The sequence below is a fragment of the Lynx rufus genome, unplaced genomic scaffold, assembly GCF_022079265.1.
Source record: "Lynx rufus isolate CCGP_SWC_20201006 ecotype Redwood Valley unplaced genomic scaffold, mLynRuf1.p SCAF_7, whole genome shotgun sequence".
Lineage (NCBI taxonomy): Eukaryota > Metazoa > Chordata > Mammalia > Carnivora > Felidae > Lynx > Lynx rufus.
Genome location: NW_025814889.1, coordinates 54726635 through 54751630, shown reverse-complemented (window position 1 = coordinate 54751630; position 24996 = coordinate 54726635). Strand labels below are relative to the sequence as shown.

Sequence of the window (24996 nt, the reverse complement as noted above, 5' to 3'; positions counted from 1 at the left end):
GGTGATGATAGTAATAGCCACCATTTGTTCAGTACTATGCCCTATGCTTTTCTTCAAATACTGTACATAATCACCTATTAAATACAGAATTTCTATGAGTGAACATTGTTATGCTCACTTTACTAAAGTTGAAAATAAGGCTCAGAGAGGTTAAGTAATTTGTGCCAAGTGAGTAGTGAAGCTAAGATTTGTATCAAGTTTGAGCAAAGTCTCCTGTTGCCAATCCCTGAGCTATACATAGTCTGCATAGAGTAACAGATCAGTAAGGATAGATGATCATTGAAACTTGATGGCATAGAGATAATTTAAAGGCAGTGGATAATTACAAATAGTGAATAATTAGAAAACAATTTCTATTTCTTTTGTGGTATGTAGTCAGACACACACTCAATGAGACATGTAAGATTATATTCAGACATTCTCTTATTCACCTTCACTGTGCACTACCCTGCAGTCAAGAGCTTGGAAAGAGTGCAACTGGGTAAATATATTCATAAAGTACCACAGCCAAAGTCATGTGTGTGTGCCTACTATATGGACATATGTGTTTTAATCTGAATGGAATGTGCACCAAGTAGTGGGTATGTTTTTCTCGGTAGGTCTAAACACATGAGGATATTTGTTAGACTTTTTGGGTATGGTATGTACGTGTGTGTGTGTGTGTGTGTGTGTGTGTGTGTGTGTGTGTGTGTGTTTACAAATCCTGAAGGAGTTCAATGGGGTATAAAGAACTAGCTGCCTTCCACTCTTGGCCGTGGTTGGTCTTTTTATACCAAACCCTGATATTCACTTTTCATTACTTCTCTAGGAAACATCAATGAGTTTTCTTTCTTGGAAGATTATGGCTAAGATTCTGGGTTACTTGGAGCCCCTATAAATATGCTACAATCAGAAGAGGTTTGCGGAGAAAGAGAAACAGCAGCCGCAAGGCAATCATCTCTTGTCTTTTACTTTCTAGCCTAATTCACAGCTGCCCTTGCATGCACACCACTCATGTAACCACCTCCTCTCTCCTAGAACCCCTCATGGAAGGTACTAAGAGAAGACATTTTATTTACTTCTTTGCTTTCAAGTGGGACTCTATTTGAGCCATTTCAGAAAGAGGAGAATTAAATATTATACTAATTTAGGAATCTAGAGTTGAGATTGTGAAAAAATGGTCATTTGTGGAACTAATTTCATAAAAAAAGCAATGAACTTTGACAGAAGCTGGGATGGTAAGAGGAGCTGAGTGTCTCTGTTTACATCTTTAGAAAATCTGCAGCAAAAGTCCTGGAAGTAGGAGACAGGATGATCTGCACTTGGTTTAAGAGCAGACAGAGCAAAGGAACCCCCTCCCCTACCTTCCAATGCCAGTACCTGAGAGACTTTTTTATGAGGGATTTTTATGACAAACTTTACTTTACATCTGATATTTCACACCATCTCTTTTATAGAGAAGGAGGAAATACAGATATTTATTGACATACAGCATCAGAAGATGAGGAACATTTGCTATAGTGATGGACGTAAAAAGGGTTTCTCTCTTTCCCTGGGTATGCAAATTTCCTGACTTAATTTGTGTACTTTATGCTTGTCTGTATTTTGTTCTCTCCTCATTAATGAGATTAAGAAATCATTTCTTTAAGAAAGGACTTCGTAGATGGGAGACAGGAGAGGAGAGACATATAGATGGAGGCATAATGGGTACCCTGTACCATTTGAACCCCATACCCCTTCAAGAAGACCAGGTACAGGAGAAGTGGGGATAAATGGAACCTGATATGGGACACAGGTCCTGGCTCCTGTCTTCTGTATTCATAACCTCCAGCTTCTGCAGTTTTACTTTGAATTTCACTGGTCTTTTCAGTCTCTCATGTTGAACAGAAATCCAGTATCAAATGATGCCCAAAGTCAAGAAATCCTTCCTAGTAACTGTGTTTTTCCCTTGGAAAAACGTGCTTTCAGTCTCTGAGTACTGATATCCTACACAGTCATCACAGTCCAGTTTAAATGTTACCTCTGTTCACACCTTCCTGGGTAATCTGTATCGGAAGCAATTTATTTTCTTTGATATCCTCTAATCCTTTGTTTCAGTCTTAACCATAGCTGTCTTTTCCCACACTGTCTTCACTTGTGGTTACCCTGTGTCTTCCCTTTCTCCCTCACTCAACTGTAAGCTTCTGGGGTGGGAAGACTGTGCCCTGTATATTTTTATATTCTCTCCACAGGGCTTAACACAGAGCTAGAGAACTGTTAAATAACTTTCATTCATGGTATACAGTTGTAGGGAAAGAGGCCATGGGTAGACATGTAGAAGTAGGAGCATTATGAATATTAATTAAAGATATATTGTTAACATAGGTCTCCACATGATACTTTCAGGTATAGATCATATTATTAGGAAATTTTTGTCCCAACAGTAAATTTATTCCTATACAATGTATTTATTTACCATTAATTCTTTTCCTCATTCAAATATAGAGTTTTTCCTAGTGAGAAATAGACAAAAAAGAAGACGACAAATGTTGAAAAAGTACAGAGTGTGATAAACGCCTGGAAAAAAAAACAACAAGGTCTTATGAAAAGGAATAACAGGATTTTTCCTTATTTTATTTTTATTTTTTAAAGTTTATTTATTTTGAAAGAGAGAGAGTGAATGGGAAAGGGGCAGAGAGAGAGAGAGAAAGAGAGAGCAGGAGAGAGAAAGAGAGAGAGAGAGATAAAATCCCAAGCAGACTCTGCACTGTCAGTGCGTGGAGCCCGATGTGGGGCTTGAACTCATGAACAGTGAGATCATGACCTGAGCTGAAACCGAGTCAGATGCTTAACCGACTGAGCTACCCAGATGCCCAGGAAATTTTTCTTAGAGGTTAGGAAAGGCATTTATGGTCTCTGTCATATATTTATCTGTCTGTTTATAACTGACTAATCAGCCCTTAGTACAGTCTGGATCACAGGTGTTTGCTTAGTGCAAAAATGGAAAATACACACCTAAAGATTACAAGTTTGAAAACAACTCTCGCACTTCTTGCACTATTTCTGTGACTTCAGTGATCACTTATGTTTACTTTATATCAACAGAATAGTCCTTTTTGGAATGTATATATGTATATATTTTGTCTGATTATTCACTATAATCAGAAAAGCATTCCCCAACTGCATTAAATCTATCTATGTCTCTTACTAGACATAGGAAACAACATAAGGTCTTATCAATTATTTAAAATGAACTAAGGACCTAGCATCTATCTGGAAGCTGAATTCAATACACTAATTAAAAAGGAGGGTGAATTTTCTGACTAAGTATCACTAGTTTTAAGTCCTCTTGTCTGCTCTGCCATAACTAGGACCAGAGTTTGGTTCAGGCAGTTTTGGGGTTCCTCCTAACAACTTGTTCTCCCTTCCTCCTCCCTATGCCTAAGGCGAAACTTGTGAGGTACTAAGAACTTGGTCCAAGGGGCACCACACAGTCTCTAATATCTGAAAGCAAGAAAAGTATGGGGGCACCTAGAACAAACAATCCTAAAATTTGTATGGAACACAAAAGACCCCAAATAGCTAAAGCAATCCTGAAAAAAAAAATGGAAGCATCATATTCTGGATTTCAAGTTATTTTACAAAGCTATAATCATCAAGACAGTATGATACTAGCAGAAAAACAGACAGATAGATCAATGGCACAGAATAGAAAACACAGAAGTGGGCCCACAACCATATGGGAAATTCATCTTCAACAAAGCAGGAAAGAATATCTAGTGGGAAAAGATAGTATCTTCGACAAATGGTGTTAGAAAAACTGGACAGCAACATGCAGAAGAATGGAACTGGACCACTTTCTTACACCATACACAAAAATAAATTCAAAATGGAGGAAAGAACTAAACGTAAGATAGGAAACCATCAAAATCCCAGAATATATAGACAGTAACCTCTTTGATCTTGGCCACAGCTTCTTACTAGAAATGTTTCCAAAGGCAAGGGAAACAAAAGCAAACATGAACTATTGGAACTTCATCAAGATAAAAAGCTTCTGCACAGAAAAAGAAACAATCAACTGGGGTGCCTGGGTGGCTCAGTCGGTTAAGCATCCAACTTTGGCTCAGGTCATGATCTCACAGTTCGAGAGTTAGGGCTCCACATCAGGCTCTATGCTGACAGCTCAGAGCCTGCTTTGAATTCTGTGTCTCCCTCTCTCTCTGTTCCTCTCTCTCTCTCTCTCTCAAAAGTAAATAAAGGTTAAAAAAAAAGAACAATCAACAAACTGAAAGGCAGTCTATGGAATGAGAGAAATATGCAAATGACATATCTGATAAAGAGTTAGTATCCAAAATCTATAAACAACTTATCAAACTCAATACCCAAAAAACAAGCAACCCAGTTAAGAAATGGACAGAAGACATGAATAGATACTTTTCCAAATAAGACACCCAGATGGAAAACAGACACACAAAAAGATGCTCAACATCACTCATTATCAGGGAAATGCAGATCAAAAGAACCATGAGATACCACCTCACACATGTCAGAATGGCTAAAAGAAACAGTAAGTGTTAGCAAGGAGTGGAGAAAGGGGAACATTCTTGCACTGCTGGTGGGAATGCAAACTGGTGCAGCCACTCTGGAGAACAGTATAGAGGTTCCTCAAAAAACTGAAAGTAGAACTACCCTATCCTTAAGCAATTGCACTATTAGTTATTTACCCAAAGGATACAAAAATATAGATTCAAAGGCCTACATGCACCCTGATGTTTATAGCAGCATCATCAACAATGGCCAAACTATGGAGAGAGTCCAAATGTTCATCAACTGATGAATGGATAAAGAGATGTGGTATGCATATATATATATATATATATATATATATATATACACACACATACATGTATACATATATATATACATACACACATATATACATATACACATATACATATGTGTATATATACACATATATACACATACACATATATATACATATACACATATATGCACATATATGTACACACACACATATACATATAAAATGGAATATAACTCAGCCATCAAAAAGAATAAAATCTTGTCATTTGGAATGATATGGATGGAGCTAGAATGCATTATGCTAAGTGAAATATGTCAATCAGAGAGAGAAAAATACTATATGATTTCACTCATATATGGAACTTAAGAAACAAAACAGATGAACATATGGGAAGGGGGTGGTGGGAAAGAAGAGAGGTAAACCAACCACAAGATACTCTTAATGATAGAGAACAAACTGTAAGTTGATGGAAGGAGATGTTTAGTAGATGGGTGATGGTATTAAGGAGGGCATTTGTTGGGGTGAGCACTGAGTGTTGTATGTAAGTGATAAATCACTAAATTCTACTCCTAAAACCCATATTGCACTGTATATTCACTAAAATTTAAATTAAAAAAAAAAGTACGTGGGGGTGAGGGGCAGTTAGTAAGAGCTAAAGATGGATCTGGAAGAAGGACATGGAGAGAGGTGACAGGGTACCTACAGAGCCACTGCCTTTGGGGTTGGGAAAGAAGTGGAACTCTGTGCTCCAGCCTATTTGCTCAGCACAGGTAATACCCATGAAGCCACCCCCAACACCACAAACTTCCCACTGTGAAAGGAATTTGCACTACCTCCATGCTCTCACTCTCCTAGTGGTTTACTGACTAGGGGTGGCCCAGCTGGGAGAGTTTGTACTCTGCCAGCAGAAGTCAAGCTGAGAGACTGCATCCTGAGCCTGTGCCTGATCCTGAGAATGTGAACTACAGATGTCCAGCAGCTTACACTTAGTGTCCTTGCATACTGGTTTGGGCTGTGATTCAGAAGCATAAACATGTCTCTGATTCCAAGGTTTTATTTTACTGTCACTACACCTGAATGTAGTTTTTCCATGTAGATTTGATAAAGAGAAGACAAAGAAAGAAAAGAAAAGAAAAGAAAAGAAAAGAAAGAAAGAAAGAAAGAAAGAAAGAAAGAAAGAAAGAAAGAAAGAAAGAAATCAAAACAAAGTAAAGAAGATGGATTACCAAGAGAAGCTGGGAAAATTGTCTAAACACAGACCAGAGTTCTCACAGGACAGAGCAGTCTCAGAATAAGTGAACTGCCTCAAAGTTTTCACTATTCATTCCTGAGAGAAATTTGGCATAGGGACAGTTTTTAAACTCTCATGCTTTAGGCAATATTATCTTTCCCCACCTTTTGCTTAGCAATCCAAGATTGTATATTTTGGAAGCACGTTATTCATGACATATTAAAGCAAAGCAATACTAGTGAATTATTCACTGAGAAGTTATTTCCATTTACAATTTTGACCTCAGCTAAAATTCCCAGTATTATAGCAAGTTGCTTGCCATTTTGTCAAAATAAATGAACATTCCTCCCAAGTTTCCAGTAAATAGCATGTGTGAAGGCTGAATTAAATATTCCCAATATTAATTTAACTGCTAATACCATTTTGTAATATTCATTTGTTTTAAGAAATGGCTAATTTTTTAAGAAATGTTTTTTACTATATTCTCATTATTCACTATTTTTCATTATTTTGCTATTTACTATTGCATTTACTGTCTCAAATGATATTTTCCCTTGGGGTTGTATTATAATATTAAGAAGGTACAATTTCTCTAAATGGCTCACTCTAAAACTGGTAATTACAACCCCCCTTTAATTCTTTAAATTCTGGAAATAGCCATTTTATATAAATGGGAAAACCTACCATGTAATTATTGATATTTACTGATACCCTAATAATTATTGTGCTTTGAAAATAGTAGGCAATTTTGCCTAATTTCTAGCTTAGACAACCAAACAAAACGTTTCTGGGAGGAGGAACTAGTGCTTTCAGCCCATTGTTTATTTCTGTAGCTTCTTATTTTCACATGATCTCACTCACACTGTGCTCTAACTACATTGAACTACACTGGCAGAACCCAGGATATGGTATGTTCTTTCTTAACATTTGCACATAACTTTTTCTGTGAGGCTTTTCCTCCAACTAATTTCCCCTAGCTAAATCCTCACAGACCTTTGGTTTCAACAAGCCATCACCTCCCCTAAGAATCTTTATTGAATGTCCTTAAGACTGACCTATGTGTCCTTTCTATATGTTCCAGTAACACCTTGTCATTCCCTGGATTTAGACTCATATCAACCTGTCCCCCACCTCCAACCCATAAACTCCTTAATCTTAAGGATTATTACTAGCTTCCCTTTGTATCCCCAGTCTCCAGTTAGTAATGAGTGCTTAATGTAAATGCCCTGAATGAATTAGCAACTGGGTGGATCATGAGACTACCTGGAAGTCCCCTAAAGACCTTTCATTCATTTTCCAGGGTCAAGATCTTCCTGTATATTATGAAAGTTAGTTTCCCTTTAGGGAAGACAAAGTGAAGAACAGACTGGAACTCAAGCTCCCAGAGGAAATGGGGAAAGGTCATTAATTGAATTATTGTTTAATTATCTTGATGTTTAACTAATTTCCATTTTAGTTTAGCAACATTTTAACATCAGTTATAGTGAAGATAAGAAAAATTCAGATTGTTTTCTGATAAATAAATAAAATATTTCTCACAGCTAGTTATTATACTAAGGGAAAAGAAAGGAACAACAATTTGTATTTATACTTTTTGTTTATTAAAATTTCTTGTAGTTCCCATAAAATGAAGGTATAAAAAATAAAGCACATTTTCTTGCAAAAGAAAAGGAAGACTAAATTATGGTATCAAACAGATGTGGATAATTTATTTTAGTTGTTATAAAATACTGACACTAGAAATAGGTTGTATCAAAGAATTTTATCTATTTTAAAAAGAAAAAAAATATTTTGTTTCAAAAAATACTGCAAATACTGCATCATCTTACCCATTATTTTTTTTTAAGTTCACATTAACCTGAGATAGATTTATATGAAAATTTTAGAAAATTTCTCCTTTTTAATGTTGAAAATATTTTCAGGTTTACTTTAGAATTCCAGCTGTCAAAATGATCTTCAATTAAATCATCTTTGGTAGCAACAATGATTGACATTGAACATGTCAACTCAAACACATCAAGCTAAAAGCGAGAGCAAATTTGCATCTTGTCCTTAGACTTGGAAGACATAAATTCCACCAATTTGTAGTCTGGTTCAGGTGAGGTCATTTATTGTATGGGTCACATTTTTAAGAAGAGCTATTTAAAAAACATTTTGTATGACACCAAAAAGCCACACGACCCTTCTATGCCAGCACCTCCAGTGTTGGGGACTAGGAAATGGAAGGGGGCTGGAGTGGGCGATGGCATTTCAGGAGCCAAAGGGAATAAGGGATGCCAGTGGAAAGAACTCTAAGAGGAGTTTCCTGAATTCAGAAATTCATGGGTTCTTGCTGGAGCCAAAGACTCCCCCAGCCTGGGCAGCCCCAGGACCCAGGGCCAGCTCTGCAGGGAGATCCATTGTCTGCCAGCTTCTTGTGGATGCAGAGCTCTTCCCACATCACTGCTGACAAGGTTCTGCTCAAGCCCATAGCATAGTGGTCCTTCCCCGCTGGTGGAAATTGCACATTTCAGGAGAAATAATGTTTGTTTCTTCTACCTCATCTTCTCGCCATCTCACCTGGTTTCTGGAGCCATCGTGACCTCCTGAGGCTGGGAGTCTTCTTGAGATTTCACCCTCTTTGCCATTACCTGACATTTTAAGTTCTGCTTTGGGGGATATGCAGTGGAGACAAGGGCTGAGATCAAGATATTGACCCAAAAGAGCAATTTCTCTTTTTCCTTGGGTTCCATCTACAGCCTTAGATACCCTTTGAAAACTACCTGGGAGTTTTCAAACACAGACAGCAGGGGCTAATGGCATTCCTGGAGAAAATAGATCTGGAGTAGAACAGGCATTATTCATCTAGGCTTCTGCAAATTTGCAGATAAACTCAGTCCATCAGCCTCAGCAGTGAGATGGATTAGCATGAGCTAGGAGGTTAGAGACAGGGATGATGGAGGGAAAAGGCATATTTGAAAAATGCTGACAGGACTTCTTATCCACTAGCTCTGGAATCCCTCCCACCCACCAGGCTGCCCTTGGCCCTCCCCTTCTACTACTCAATGCTCATTAGTGACTTCCTGACTTTGGGGAGACACCCATGGGGTCAAGTTGCATTGAGTGGGCAAGAGGAGGGGAGGTGGAGGGTGGGCACCAAGTAAAGGAGGCAAGAGGAGGGGATTGAGGCAAGAGCTGGGGACCCATGGTCACTGGGGTGCTTGAAAGTTTGGCAGGGGAAACTGTCCTGGCAGCAGATACTAATTGCTGGGGGAGTGAGCAAGTGTGGGGAGGGGAGGGAATATTGAAAGAGACTGGGTTCCACTGCTTTAGTTTTGAGAGACCTGGTGAAATAAAATCCAATGACTTTGAGAGCTTCCTATGTATAAGAAGGGTTATAGGTGCTGAGAGGGAATAAAAGAGGGACACACATAATACCTGGTCCCTTTCCTATCTCTTCCCTAGACTGGTTGCCCATGTGTTCCTATCTGAGGGGTGCAAGGAGCCCATGGGCAATTGTTGTCCAGGGTGCAGAGGCAAAGATTACAGGCTTTCTGTATTCACACCCCACTCCCCTCCAGCAAAGCACCTCCAGTGGGCCTCCTGCCTCTCCTCATTTCTCTTCTTACAGAATGCTCCAGACACATTGATACCAAGTAAAAGGGGACCTATAGTGCCCTTCCAGAATTTCCAGTGGCTCCCAATTGATGGGCTGGGGGAGGGGGGAGGACAAAACCTCAAGAAATGACCAGCCATCATGGCAGGAAGGGAGGCAACCCACATCTGGAGTCCTAGAGAATGTGCTGTGAGGAGAGTGCTTCAGTCAGAGCCTAAGCTACAGGCTAACCTGCCAACCAGCCATCTTCCACTCAAAGTGCTGCCGGCAAAGTCCCCTTCCCACCCTCCATGCCAGCCTACACTTGTAACCACAGGGTGGCAGGGGGAGGCAGAAGAAGGAAGAATGGATACAGGGACAGAAATGTCCAGTAAATTCAAGCCAAGACTGACAGATGGGATCAATAAGGCGAGCCAGTCTTAGCACCCTGTAGAGTCCAATAGATCAAGACACAGAGTCAACAGAGACAGTGGGCAGTGGAACAAGACAGGGAGACATACCCAGAGACAAAAGAGAGGAAAAAGAGGAATATCCAGAGAGCAGAGTGAAAGATCAAAGACAGATACAAAGTGACACCCAGAGGCCAGAGATATTAGAGACAGACACTGTCTCAGAGACAAGAGTTAGACCCAGGCTCAGGGGGTCTGAAAGCCATACACCCAGAGCCAAAGACAGATCCATCAACATGAGGCCAGGGCTGAGGAAATAGCCAGGGAAGTGCACACAGAGAGGGAGGGAAAGGCAGACAGAGAAAGAAAAGCAGGTGGTGGGGACCACAGGGGGAGGCAGTGAGAAGGGACAGATAGAGGTTGCAAAAGGTGGGATGCAGAATCTGCAGAGTCAAGGATTCTGCTGACCTCTCAGAGATAATTTAGGGTATAGGGGACCTATCTGGGATGTAATTTCTGGTATGGGGGGGATTTCAACACTGTCAAGTAGAGGCAGTAGTGCCCCTTCTTCCTGAGACTAATGGCTTCTTGGGTCCATCATTTGTGTATTCAGTCCAGACTCTAAGTAGGCTCCATCTTCTCCATCTCTGAGAAGTCTTGCTTCCGTTTGAAGATTAATGTTATGGGAAGGAGGAGGTACCTTCCTTTGGTCACTATTCCAGGGTCTTGGAAGCTCTATGTTTTGAATGCCTAGAGCAGGAAGCTCTCTAGGCAAGGACTGTATCTTTTTCTTTATTCCTCCAGCACCATGCTCAATGCATATTCAGTTAGAATGTGCTATGAATACTGAGAGATTGTCTCAGGAAATACATCCTAGTGAATCTTAAGCCAATTCTCTTTTAGTTTTATTCATACAGTGATGGGAAACATGGGTGAGGCAGTAGGATAAATGGTGTTGGTAGAGGAACCTAGTAGGAGATTTTGGAAGAGATGGCTGGGGAGGGTGCTTCTATCCTTGTTTAAAGGACTCCTGAGTGTTCTCTTTAGCTGGATATAGAACTGGCCTCCAAATCACCACAGGCTGACTCCAAGTAGCTCCCTACACTCTCCTCCTGCCAACCAGGACCTTCTCCATACCCCGGACTCCAGGAAGCTTTCTTACTTCTAAATTCACATCTTGCTGTCACAAAGTCCTGAACAAAGTCCCATTTAAGTCCTCACTCCACCCACTTACCCAGGCAGGATCCCATTAGTCTTCCATTGCCCACCTCCAGCTTTCCTCCAGGATTCCAGCTAAGCCACCTCCATCATCTCCCATCCTTTCCTTGCCCTGGCCTTAGCAAGATAGGAACCCCAGAAGCCACACCTCCCTAGGGTCCTGCCTCCCCAGGGCCCCACCTCCTGAGGGCCCCAACTGTCTGACACTCTCTAAGCTCCACTCCAACTCCTGACTCTGCTTGGCCAACCTCCTTACCTGTCCCTGGGTTTGACTTGCACTTTCTACTCAGGTCTCTCTCCTCTGAGGTAGGAAAAGACCATGGGTAAGTGATTTCTCCTTTTTGAGGTTGGAAATAAAACTGAGACAGAGCCAGAGAGGAAGAAGGCTGGGCACGAAGTGCACCTGGATGTCCAAGCCCTGTAGGATTTGGACAGGAGGTATTTCATTGGCACCATAAATAGACTGTGGATTGGGTTGCAGACCAGAGGCCCTGCAAGTTGGGAAGGGCAGGTAGGTTTGCAGGGGTCACGGTAATTTGGTCCTCCACACCAGAGAAATTATCAGCTCTGTTGAGGAAAATATGAAGCAGGGGAGGTTATTCCTTGGCACTTCTCCAGCATCCTTCCCACCTCTTTTCCCTGCCCTCCTTCCTGGCCTTTCCTTATTGGATCAATACAGAATTTGCTTTATTCATCTTTGTCTTTCCCACAGGGCTCAGCACATAGTGTGCTTAGACATGTTCTTTGAATTAATGAAGATTCTTCCACCTGGCTCTTCTTTCCTCTTTCATGTTTTGCCACACTTTCTCACTGGAGATTCTGAAAGTGTGTCACATCTTCTTAGGGAGGACATTGGTGTGGAATCTGCAGAATAGCAGGTCCAGTTTGATACGGTGGCGCCCCACCATCAGAAAGAATTTGAGCGTCTTCTTTCTCCATGCTCAAGGAGCTAGATATCTATTTTTACAGCTGCTGAAGGTATCTCCTTGCTTTTCTTATCAAATTTTAAAAAGTTGTGGTGGGGATTGATTAGAGTCTAGTTCAAGCTGTAGAAAAAGATTACCAAATTCCTCGGAGTGTGGCTGCCTAGTGGTCTTTAGAAACACTGGGTCTGCAAGAGGCAGTTTGCTGTTATCACAAAATATATTTGTAACTCTTTAAATTTAAAGGTCCTTGGAGTATTAAACTGTTCTCAACCCTCTTCCTTTCCCCACCGCCATGTATACTGTGGGCTGTACCCCAATACTAGAAGCCCAGACAACACTTATCCATGCATGACACCTGTTTTATTGATTATATATGGCAAATGTTTATTCCTAAATTGTCTTTATCTTGCCCTCTAGCAGTTCTTGGGTAACTTCTCTACATTTTCAATTGACAAATGTTACATGCTTCCGGAAGATAGATTCATTGTAACCTTAATTTAAGCAAAATTATGTGGAAAGGACAATTTCTTTCACTAAGCATATCCTGAATTCATAAATATGAGCTGGGATTGTATTCTTTTGATTTATCGGCATCCCTTTTTTCTTTCAGTATCATAGAAATTGCAAAGCAGAGTAGGGATTAGAAATAATGAGGGAAGAAGGATAATGATTGTCCCTTAAAAAGTGGTGGTTGAAGCTCTTTGTGGTAGATTATGTTGCCATCTGAGTGGGGCAGATGGGTCTTGGTGGAGAAGTCATATGGATCTATATTTGGATAAGAAATCAGGACTTTGAAGCATGATACAGCTTTCAAATGACTTAGATGATCTGGTGTCTTTCCTGCAACAAAACAAAATGAAACAGTTAACTTTCAAAGGGAACAGGTGGTAGTGTAGAGCATCTACCTAGAGTCTATAGAGGAAAAAGAGCACAGTCTGGTGAGAGTGAACAGAGAAAAATACAGCCTGGTACTTACACAGGAAACAGAAGGACACATTTAAAGATATGAAAGATGATAACCAGCGACATAGTTGGCCTTTCCTAAGCTACCTTGTGTGCAGTGTAGTACTCTGGGTGTGTGTTGGGAGAAGGTCCATGGAAGATGGAGCCGTAGGCTCTGACCTCGCACAACTGCTAGACTAAAAGTGGAGACAGGGTATTGGTGATACATGGGACCAATGGATGGACTTCTAGATTCTCTTTTTACAAGGCAAGGAAGGATTTTTGGGGGAAAGAAGCATAGCTCTTTATCAAAACTTCTTGGAAAAAATATGAGAAAATCAGTGTTTACTGTAGACAAAAACTATGTTACAGCTGTAGTTTGGAAAATAATGTAGTGAGACACTTGGACTTCCTTCTAGTGCTTTGTCCTGAGGACTTTTATTAGGTATTCTGTTTGACAGGATTCAGGGTTGAAAAAAGGCAGTAGAGAATCATAGGGGAATATAGAGAAGTAATTGATTTTCACTGTTGACATTGATGTATCATATCACTTTCTAATCCCTTAATGGCACACATTTCCTGACTTTCTGTTTATCATTTGAAAAATCTAATTCTGATTCTTCCTGGTAGCCCATCTAGTTTGTGAATAACTCTAGAAGCAGAAGTTCAGATTTTTCTGATTTGTCAAGTTGATCATCTTGTTTTAGTGTGATTGAAATATTAGGAATTTCCAAAACTGGATTATGACTGAAACTAAACCTGTCAATGTGTCAAATCGTGAATGAGGAATGTTGCATTTAACTGTGTCTTCTCCAGAGTTATCCAAAAGGGACTAAAAAAAGTACTTTGTTCACAACCATCCCAGAATGATACTACATAATATGGAGTTTATACAGCCTCTAGAGAAGCTCTGGCTATCTGCTTCTTTACCTAAATAATGGTGCAATGATACTAGTAAAGTATGTGTATGTAACAGGGACTTCTTGGTATTGTAAGAAGGAAGCAAACATGTTTTGGTCTACATCTACATAAATTTTGGTCTATATTTGGCTGGATGGATATGGTTTACATACAACTGGTGTGAAGCATGTTAGTTTGCATCAGGATGGATTTTCAGTGACTTGGAATTCAGCCTCTGCCAGACTGGAATGGGATTTGAGAGGTGCAAGCTGGGGTTGTAGAGTAAGTAGGTAGGTGAGTTGGAGGAGGTGGATGTGTTTCCTCTTGGTGTAATGAGCAGAATGTTTGGAGGCTGCCATGCTTTCAAGTTTAAGACTTGGTTGCACCTAGTAATATTTACTTGAAGAATTAGGGTTTCCAGCCTCACTGAGAAAAGATGAAGCCAATTCTAATCTAAGTAGTTTTTATTTTAGAAAGGGAGACAAAGGCTTCTTCCCAGTAACTTGAAAACAGAATATAGTACAAAGTAAGATCACAGGTGGGAGGATGCCTGGTAAGTGATCCATTTGGTGAGGTTGTTCTCAGAAGACTCCTGGGAATAAGTTTGGATATTTATTTTCTTTAGTATGAGCTGAATTTGGTTACATCAGCTTTCTTTTCAACCTTTCAAGGAAGCTATCTGTCATATACTTCTCTTTTCCTAGGCGAGAAGATACAATTTTATTACTACTGCAATGGTTTCTCTCTCTTTTCCTTTTCTGCACAAAGACTGGGAATTATTATCATTCATATTATCATCATTATTATCACATCCTAGTATCTAGATCTGTATTAATATCTTTTGCAATTATTTAACTGGATCTGTCTAGTTGGGCAAACTGGATTTACTTGTTCATATAGTCATGGGGTTTATTTTGTGTCTTTGGTGGGAGGCATGAAAGGACGGCCTAAAAGAGACTCTATTTATTGGATTATGGCCCAAGCAGAAGATGTAGCTTGAAATGATGTTTTCCTAGGAAACAGTTATACATAATGCCAAGATGGGGTAATTCCCCCCTGTTCCATGTGGCCTTCCCAGGCTGACCCAGAGTGTACAGAAGATACTCACTAGTTTTGCCAACACCAGAAAATGAGGTTATTACTATTGTTATCTTCATCAACTACAAAGCTATCTGGAATCTTGACATGCTTTTGCTGTGACTCCTCATTTCTGAGTAGGAATACCCTTCCTGGTTAATAATTTATTTATCTTTTACTTATCTTGGCAAGTGGAGAAGTGTTTATGAAATTCTCTTAACTGTAAATTCCCAGAGAGGAGAATTCTCTATTTGCTACCATTGTCTTACAGTGTGTGTAACTGAGTGTGTGATGATTTTGGGATAATGGTGGTACTGTTGATAATTTAGAAGAAAAATGTTGCTTTTTCTTGAGTTATTTTGCACAAAGAATCAGTGTGGTGCCTGAAGTTTCTAATTTGGAATTTTCCTTTGTTAACATTTATATTTAGTTGAATCTGATGTTGAATAGATTCAATCCAGTCTTTCTCACTTAGAAACTTTTTGTGGTTTCTACTTGAGGGACAATCCAATTTCTCACTTTAGATCCAACCCGAAGTTGATACAAATCTGGGTAGTTATTTATAGAGAGTACAGAAAAAATGGTAGCCAATGCAGATTTTTTTTTTTCCTGGGAGATTACAAGGACATTTTACGGATACTTCCCTATCCTTCTGAAACAAGTGCAATCTTATTCTACACACCATTCAATCATTTGACTATTGTCCCACTCCTCCCTTCTGAAGGCCAACCTTAGTTTTTACAGTTGTATCGTGTCACGTTGCCTAATGACAAAGCATTGGGGGAATTATTTTCTAAATAATGTAAAGCAGTGAAAATAATAAAAATCTGTGTTGTCTGTTCAGTTGTCACACATCAAGATGATAAGAGTGGAGTAAATCATAAATATGACAGACATTGTACTTTATCTCAGCTGACTTAGGTTACTGCCTTTGTACTTTCACTGTGTTGTGGTGAAAGACTTGGACCTTAGTTTTTGTGTCAGATCTCTGACATCACCAAACTGGGCTGTAGATCCTGGGGTACTTCTTGGCTATCACCCATTAACTCCTTGCACCTCAGACTTCAGTTGGGGTAGGAAAGGGAAGCTTCAAGCATCATCAGGCAGAAGCTCTGCTCATGGGAACGACCTCACCACCACCCTGACTGTATATTCTTGTGCAAAGTTCTAGGTCAGTGAGTTATACTACTGGGCATTAATGAGGGGGTGAAGGGGTGAGGGGAGAGCAGAGGACAGGGAGAGCATACTGGTGAGATTAGATATCTTTCTGTAGGTGTGCCCAGTGAAGCTCAGGGAAGGAGGGTCATGTTGAAAAAAATTTGGAAAGAATGTGTTCTAAGTAAGGAGGGAAAGTCTATGTGAGGGCTATGTTAATGCCAGCAAAATGTGCATTTGTAGGGAATTATTTGTCCTGTTCAAGCTGGAGACACAGAAAAAGTTATTAGTAGGAGTAAATTGTAAAACAACAGTGAAAAAGATTTAGAAATACAATCTTATAATATTATAAGTTTGGATTTAGTAGAGAGCAGAAAAATGCAAGTTTGGTTGGAAGTGTGTGTGTGTGTGTGTGTGTGTGTGTGTGTGTGTGTGTGTGTTTAAGACTTGAGAAAAATGTCTTTTTCCAGAAGGAGGGTAGAGAGAACTCACACTTCAGTTATCTGGTGCATGTAGTGATCAGGAAGAATGTGATTTAGGGTTTTGTTCTACTTTAAGGACAGCACTCTGATGGCTACTGGGTGAATCTGAGTGAGAGCTGAGAGGATCGCATTGTTTAGAGTTACTAATTTTATGGACCAGGAGGGTGGACCAGGGAGTATGGCAGGAGGCTGGCCCTGGATATGCAGTATTTGTAAGCCATAAGAATCTACTAGGTAGGGATCTAGTGTAGACAAAGTGCCAAGTATCTAAGTGATTTCCTGTCAGCTTAATTGAATTGAGGGCTAGGTTAGTGATCCCCAAATATATGAAACCAATGATTTCAGTTAAAAATCTTACATTCGTTATTAATTTTTATTCAATATCCATGATTAAACCTAGGATCCTTGGAGGCTGCTCTGTCGTTACCCTGTTTCTGGACATATTTGGATTTTCCTCCTTCTGAAATTAAAATAGAAAGACAAACCTTTATCTTCTTTGTTGATCTTCCTATGCTAATACCATGTACATAATACCCATTATTCCTTATCTCATGCCCATAATAACTTTGAAAAATAGTGAGGAGATCCAAAAATATACAAAGAGTCTGTACCAATGCCTGATGCCTTTGTACTCATGTTCAACATTCCTCTAGGTGCTGTGAGCTCAGAGCTGGTCACAGACATGGGTTACATTAGGGAACACTAATGCCCATTTTCATATTATACTAGGTCAGGTCTCTGGTTGTCAACAATAACCAAGACATAATAATCAATCTGATATCGCTGAAGTCATTTTTTTCCAGCACCACCCTGACGTTTCAGGTCTGGAATTGAGTTAATCACATTTTAGAGTTACTGGAAAACTGACATTTTTCTAGTATTGGTTCTTCTGGTTTAAGGATGAAGAGGAGATTGCCATTATCTGACAAATATTTACATTTTGCTCCCCTTTGGCAGCCAAATCGTGGAGCAAATGGCCAAGTGAATTAGAAAGAATAAAAAGATGTTTTGTTAAACCATCTCCTTTAAACTGGAACCATCTGTCTTCCTACCCTCCTTTATCCCATTTGGGACAGTCCTGTTTTACAGATGTTTCCCAATGGTGTATGCTGGTGTATGCTGGCCATCAATGATAGCTGAGGTTTGGGAAGGCCAAGACTGGTGGTGTTAGGTTGTCAGGGAAATTGCAACCATCTTTCTGCCATTGGGCTCCCATTTTAGAAAATGTCCACTCGCCACCCCCATCTTCCTTTGCACAATGAGAACCAAGGTTTCATTTTCTTCTCTAGCACTCCCTAAGTGCACTGAAGGTGGTTTATTTCTTATTAAGAATGAGGCTGTAACTAGAAAATATTTGGAATAGAATGATCAAATAATAGGATGATTGAAGAAATCTCAGGAAAGTGACTTATATTTGGCCTCTAGAGATATATTACCTATATTTCCACTAAAAGCCAAGCAAAAGGGAATGGGCTAATGTTGTGGGCAGGAATTACAACTAGCTGTAAAATCATCTCTAGGAAACTACTGAATTAGGTATAGGGATGCTTCAGAATCTTTCTTGGCATCTATAAGGATGGCCTGAAGACATTTTTACCCTAGATTAGGTTTGATTTTAGCAGGACATGGTTTAGATGGAGCTTTCAGGTTTAATGATCCCAGTGCTTCTAACTCTGGCCCATCAGTATCTACTTGGGAAGAAAGTGGATACATCAGCATAGGGTGACCTGGGCACAAAGATAAGAACTGGCTCAAATACTCCTTTACTAACCATGTCAGTCTTGACTCTTTATGGAGGTAGGGTGCTGCAAGAGAAAAATTATGGTCTTTGAAGTAACAAAGAACCAAATTCAAATTCAAGCTTTTCTACATACTGGCTATATGAGCCTGGGACTGTTGTCCAACCTCTCAGTCTATAAGGTGGAATAATAATTATTATTTCATTGGGTTGTTATGAGGATTAAATAAAATAGCATATGTGCATTACTTGCAGCTCAACAAAAACTGGGTCTCTTTGGTCCCCCTCAATGTTTCCCTAAATCTTGCACATACACCTGGTACTCCTATTTTCCAAATACCATTTTTCTCTGCTTCCTGAATCTGTACGTGTTTCCCAATGACTCTAGATTTGAAGTCTAGGGCCCTGGTTTATTTTCATCCCACAAAATGGCAGTAGTTTGTTTTCATCCCACAAAATGGCAGTAAGGATATGGAATTTTTAAAACTGTGGTAACATGAGCCATTTTTGGTGCTCCAGGCATTTTTACTGCTGACAATTTTGGTTATAAATCAAAACCAAGAGAGTTCTATCTTCCCACCCACTCCTCTGATCTAAAGTTCCTGATTTGGGGCTGGATCATTCAGGGTGGGATTCAGCTCCAATCAAGTGTAATGTCAAGCTTCTTTATAAAGGGCATTCAGGGAAAAATAATGAGGATATCTTTTCTCTTTCCCAAAAAAAAAAATCCTACTTCTTGGCGTCTTAAGATGTAATAGTCAATCAACATAACTATATATTCGTTTTCTATGTCTTAAATGTCTCTTTTGGTTGCTTGGTACAAATATGAGCAGATCCTTGTCTGAGTAGTGAGAATTGGAGGTGGGAGTGTGGAATTCAGAAGGAGGAAATGTATGGATCCTGTCCCTTCTGGAAGCTTTTAGACATTAAAGGAATTTAAATGACAAACCCAGGATACCAGCTAACAGAAAGGGAAAATTAGTTTCAGCTAAGTGTCAGGATGGGCACTAAGTTCTGGCAGGCAGATAGGAAGGGTTTGGAGATGGGGACCAGTCAGGATGGCTTAGGAAAGGCGTCTCAACTGTGGGTGGAAAGGTTGTAAAATAGAGTTGGGAAGAGCCAGAAGGTCAAGACTGGACAGAAAGGAGTGAGGAGGGTATCCTTGGCAGGGCAGGTACTTACTCAGGCCAGAGGCTCATCCCAGGAAGGGTAAGTCAGGATGCGAGAAGCTGAGTTAGGAAAGGGGTCTGAAGGAAGGGGGAGAATTAGGGTGGGGCTCTGACAGCTGGGTCAGAGGGTCTGGACTGAATATAAACTATTGGAATAATTGCAGATTATTTCACAGAGAAAGGGCATTTTTGGACATGGCATTTGAGGATGATGTTTCTCTGTGTTGTTATAAACTCGATTTGTGGTAGGCTCTTTCAGGATTCCCAGTCATGGATTTGCCTTCTCTTCTGTAAGTTTGCTTGTTCATCTGTTTGTTCTGCCTGTTTCTGTTGGAGTCATAAAATATGATTATTTAATTCCCAGATGTTCTTTGGGTTGATTCTCTGGCATCTTCATATTTTGTCTGTAGCCCACTGTCCCTCATCTTCAGTAAAAGTTAAAAAGCACAAGGACCACCCTGCACAACAAAGTTGAGGGGAACAGAAATTATCAAAAGCCTTACCCCTCTCCCACCCTACCATTCAGGTGGTCCTCCTCTGGGATTCTGGCTCATGGTCCACTGATGGACTTCAGGAGAGTGTAGGACATTATTTCAAGGTGACCAACATCAGAGGGCTCTGTGATTCAACAAATGTTAAGAACCACTGTTGTGTCTTTCTTGGGAGGTAGGTGACTGTGGATGGTTCCCCAGAGAGACAAACATGGTACAAACATCCTTAGTGCTCAGTAATGAGCCTCCAGAGACAGAGGAAGGAGATGAAGGAGAAAGAGGATTTGGGAAAAGGGAAATGGGTTCAGAGGGAACTGGTGGGAGGGGTGCCCCATCTTTCCTTGTTTTCCAACCTCTTTCTAGCCGGCATTCCTTCTCTGTATTCTCTATACCTGATAATTACAGATTTTGATCCTCCTTCAGTGTAAATCTGTTGAGTGCCTGCCATTTATCAGGTTCTGAACCAGTTCCTCTCACAACATCACCTCATGCAATTCCTTTGTTGAACCTGAAGTGCACAGAGTGGAGTCCACCCTTCCTCAGTCATGGCTGTTTGCACCATTGCTTTCTGTAAGGCCCTGTATCAATGCATGCTATCTCCCCTTTCATCTGGATCTCTATTATCATTTCCCACCTTTAGTGGAGGTACTTGCTTTAGTGTATTTAATAAATACTGTTCTGGTCCATGCTCTACATGTGCATTTAGATACATTCATCCACTCAACAAATACACAATATTGACTATGTGTCAGGTACAGTTGTAGATGCATGGAATATAGTCAGAAGCAAAAAAAAATGTGTTTCATGGGGCTTATATTCTTTTAGAGTGAAACATCATGGCCAAATAACTAAAACATATACTACCTTAAATGGTGATAAGTGCTGGGAGGGGGAGAAGGACAGAGGAATAAGATATGTTGTGGGTAGTTGGGGGGATTGAATTTTTTATGGAGTAATTGATGAAAGCTGAGCTATACGTATGCTATGTCATCAAATGCAGTAAGGAAGCATCCATGTGGATATCTGGGTCCCAAGTGGTACAGTTATAGGGGACAGCCAATACAAAAGCCCTGATGTAAGGTCTTACCTGGTATGTTAGGAGGCCAGAATGGTTAGAGGCCAGAGGTTAGAAAAAAATAACTGAAAAGAGAGAGAAGCAGAGGCTGAGAGTTACCAACATCAGTGACAAATACTCTTGGACTTTGTAGTCTATTGTAAATGCAGACTTTGGCTTCTAATCTGAATGGAAATAGAAACCTGTGGGAGACTGTGATTAGAGGAATGTTGTAACATTTTTAACAGATATCCTTGACAAATATATGGCATTTTTGCCTGTTTTTAAATGTAGATAAATGACATTGTGCTATACACCTCATATGCTTCAATTACATTACCTAACATTGTTTCTGAGATTTACCCATGTTGCTGCTTGTAAATCTACTTTATTATTCCTGACTGTTGTGTAGTATTTCATTGTGTGCATATGGCACATTTTACTTGTATATTCCACTAGTAACAGATATTGGCATAGCTCCAACTTCTTGCTACCACCATAGTACTGTGATGAACATGCTCGTATGGGCCTCCTTATGGATTCAGGAGAGTTTCCTTGGAGTGTTTACCTCGGAGAAGGATTGTGGGGTAGGAGGGTGTGTGCATCTTAATTCCACCAAGGCTATGCTTCAGGATAGTGGCCCCAGTTACACTGCCCTAAGGAGTGCATCATGATTTATATTTTCTCATCCAATTTTCATGTTGATCCAGCAAAGGAAGTGAAGTTAATTTTTCTTGTGGATGAGGAAACTGAAGCTTAAGCAAATTATGCTAGTTTGTATAGTGAAGTAGAAGAGCCAGCACTCAAATCCAAAATTTCTGACATAATATTCATTGTTCTTACCAATACAGTGCTGACCACTGCCTCTTCTGGAAATAAGATGAGGCAACCACAGGGAAAGATTTTATTATTACTATTACTATTATTATTATTATTATTATTATTATTATTATATTTGAGCCTCACATATTTTTATATCTGGTCTAACTTAGTAAGTCTAGGACACCATATAGTTTAGCACCAGCATGTATGAGAGTGTCTAATTAGAGTCCTTAGCATTTCAAGGAAAATTAAACGGAAAAAAAAAGTTTTCCTTAGTTCATGATGGCTATCAAACAGGCTTGAGTTTCAATGGATGATGTTGATGCCAGTTATTTAGAAAGGCTAATTGTTTTTCAATGTTTGGGGACTTTAGATAAGAATCCAACATTAAATATTAGATATATTATATTATATTATATTATATTATATTATATTATATTATTATTATTATGTACATATTGTATGGTAGGCACTGAGCTAAGTACTTTATAGGCATCATTTCTCTTACTCCTCACAAGTACCCTATGAAGTAGTTACTTTTACTCCCATTTGACTGTTGTAGAAACTAAGTCCTTGATAGGTGAACTAATTTGCCCAGAGTTATCAGGTGTGAGGTTGAGTTGCAAGTTGAACCTGAGCAGAGCTTTACTCCTGCAGAGCTTTACCCCGAACTACTAAACTGTGCCACCTTCTTGTGAAGAAAGCTTTTAAAATCTCTTGTTGAAATTTAGGACAATGTCTTGTCAGCTGGGGTGGTTTAGACCAGTCATGGGAAGTACAGTATTAGTTGGGCAAGAGTGTCTAGAAAGGATCTGAAGTTTGAAAATGTCCCCGGGTGTCTTCATTATGCCTCCCTGTGTCCCCCAAACTGAGAACCTCTGTATTAGGACATCCCATCTATATTATAGGGCCTGAGTGTGATGCCTTCAAAAAAGTAGGTAATCTCTAATTGGGCGTGGGTGGTTGGTTGCCTGTAACCCCCAGCTGCCTTTTATTTTTAAAACAGTGTCCTCAAAGCCAAGCATTCATTATCATCAATGTGTGGCTCATCACCGGTGGTTTTCTCTCCACAGCTTTTGTTTTGATTGTCATCTTCAAGGAATAAAGTACCATTTATATGTTTACCTGAGCCAGATTTATAAAGGTTGCTTGACTACAAAGTATGTATTTCAAAGTCAAGTAGACAGGAATTCTGCATTATGTGCTCTTTTGGGTTTCTCTTCTCTGTACATTTGTTCAACAAATACTTATTAAGCACCTAAGTCACAGTCTGATGGAGGAGACAGGCAGTTGACTGGAATTTTCCTACATTAAGATAAATGGCATGTGGGATAATCCAGGTGCTATGAGAGCACATAAAAAGGGCGGCATAAGTGTCAGGGGAGGCTTTCTGAGACAGCAACTTTTGAGCCAAGAACTGAAAGAAAAGTGGGGGTTAGCTATGTGAAGGGGCCTAGAAACCATTAGAGGCAGGGGGATAGGGTGAGTATAGAATTTCACAGCTGGAGCAGGAACTGGGCAGGGGATGAGGCTGGAAGAATCAGCACAGATCAGATGATGAAGGAAGGATTATGAAGGAAGGACAGTGGGAACCACTGAAGGGTTTAAAGCCTGGGGGTGGGTGGGGGACACACCAGTCACATTTATAGTGTAGAAAGGTTCCATGAGTGAAGAATTTACTCCTTATCTATCTTATCTATCTCATATGCTTGTTGGTAAATCACAACATTGGAACTGGTGGGTGGAAAATAAAGAGTCTAGATGGATTTGTAGACAGAAGGTCTGACTCATAACCCAAGGTTCCTTTTAAGCATCTAAAAGGAACACTTTTCAAATATGACTTGTTCCTTCCTTCTTTAAAAACATCTGTCAACCTTTTCTAAAATTCTCTCAAAACCAAAGCCTGAGTTGAGAGGAGAGTGGAGCTGCAAACTTTGTTTTCTATGTTCTCCACTACGCATTTCTGGGGCATTGCTGTGAATTGTTCACCCAAAACCTTGCTCCCCTTGAAGAGGGGCCTATTTGAATAGCAGCCAGGGAGGAGGAGGAAGGAGGAACCACATGCAGGGCTTGTTGACATATTCAGAAAATAGTTTGAGCCAGTTAAAAATAACTCCTGTAGGGGCACCTGGGTGGCTCAGTTGGTTGAGAGTCTGTCTCTTAATCTTGGCTCAGATCTTAATCTAAACGTTTTGCAAGCCCATGTTGGGCCTCACACAGACACTGGACATGGAGACAACTTGAAAAACAAAAACAAACAAGCAAACAAAAATTCCTTGTGCAAAATTAATAGGGATTTACAAGTGAGTGTTTTAATACAAGCTCACAGAGCAGGGCAGGGTCTCCCAGCAGCTGGTAGCTGACATCGCAGATGGCTGGTGCAGGGTGTTTACATAGCACACGGTGAGCAGAAGTGAGCTCACCTTCTCTCCTGGAATCCAGAGAGGGAGAAGACAGAAGGAATTGTCTTGGTTGTGAGCTACTGAGCTAGGAGACTTATTTCTTTTCTTGCTGCCCACTGCACTCTCATAACTGTGGGCATGAAAGTTGTAGTTAATTTTTGTCTGGTTGCTTTGGGTGAGGTTTCTTGAATGTCAGGATTCATAAAATGGCTTTTCTAGTTTTGCAGGGTCTGATCTCACAACCATGAGATCATGACCTGAGACAAATTCAAGAGTCAGACACTTAACTGACTGAGCCATCCAGGCCACACAATAAATAAACATTTAAAAAAAATGATTCTGTAATTGTAACAAAGCCCTCTAGTCTGTGAATTAATGTGTCTTAACTAATGCTTAAGCACTACACCAATGTCTCATGTGTAAATTATTGCACAACAAATTCATACCTTGCTTTGTGTCTTACAGTTTAATTAGTACATGGAACTACATACTAGTGGAAACCAATTGGATTATATCATGTAGTTCATTTAAAAAAAGCATGTTGGGAGGTATTTTGCACTTTTTTGGGGGGGAAAGCAAAGTTGATTTTTCTATGATGTCCTTTGGTATCAGTTTCTGTGAC

At 40.0% G+C, this 24996-nt stretch overlaps 1 long non-coding RNA gene across 1 annotated transcript; it reads right to left on the bottom strand.

The window, feature by feature from the left end:
• Positions 1 to 8102: 8102 nt before the first annotated feature.
• Positions 8103 to 11356, bottom strand: LOC124501508 (uncharacterized). Its single transcript, XR_006959777.1, has 2 exons — positions 11233 to 11356; positions 8103 to 8504 (listed from the first exon to the last, which is right to left on the bottom strand). It is a non-coding gene; the product is annotated as an uncharacterized LOC124501508 (long non-coding RNA).
• Positions 11357 to 24996: the final 13640 nt, after the last annotated feature.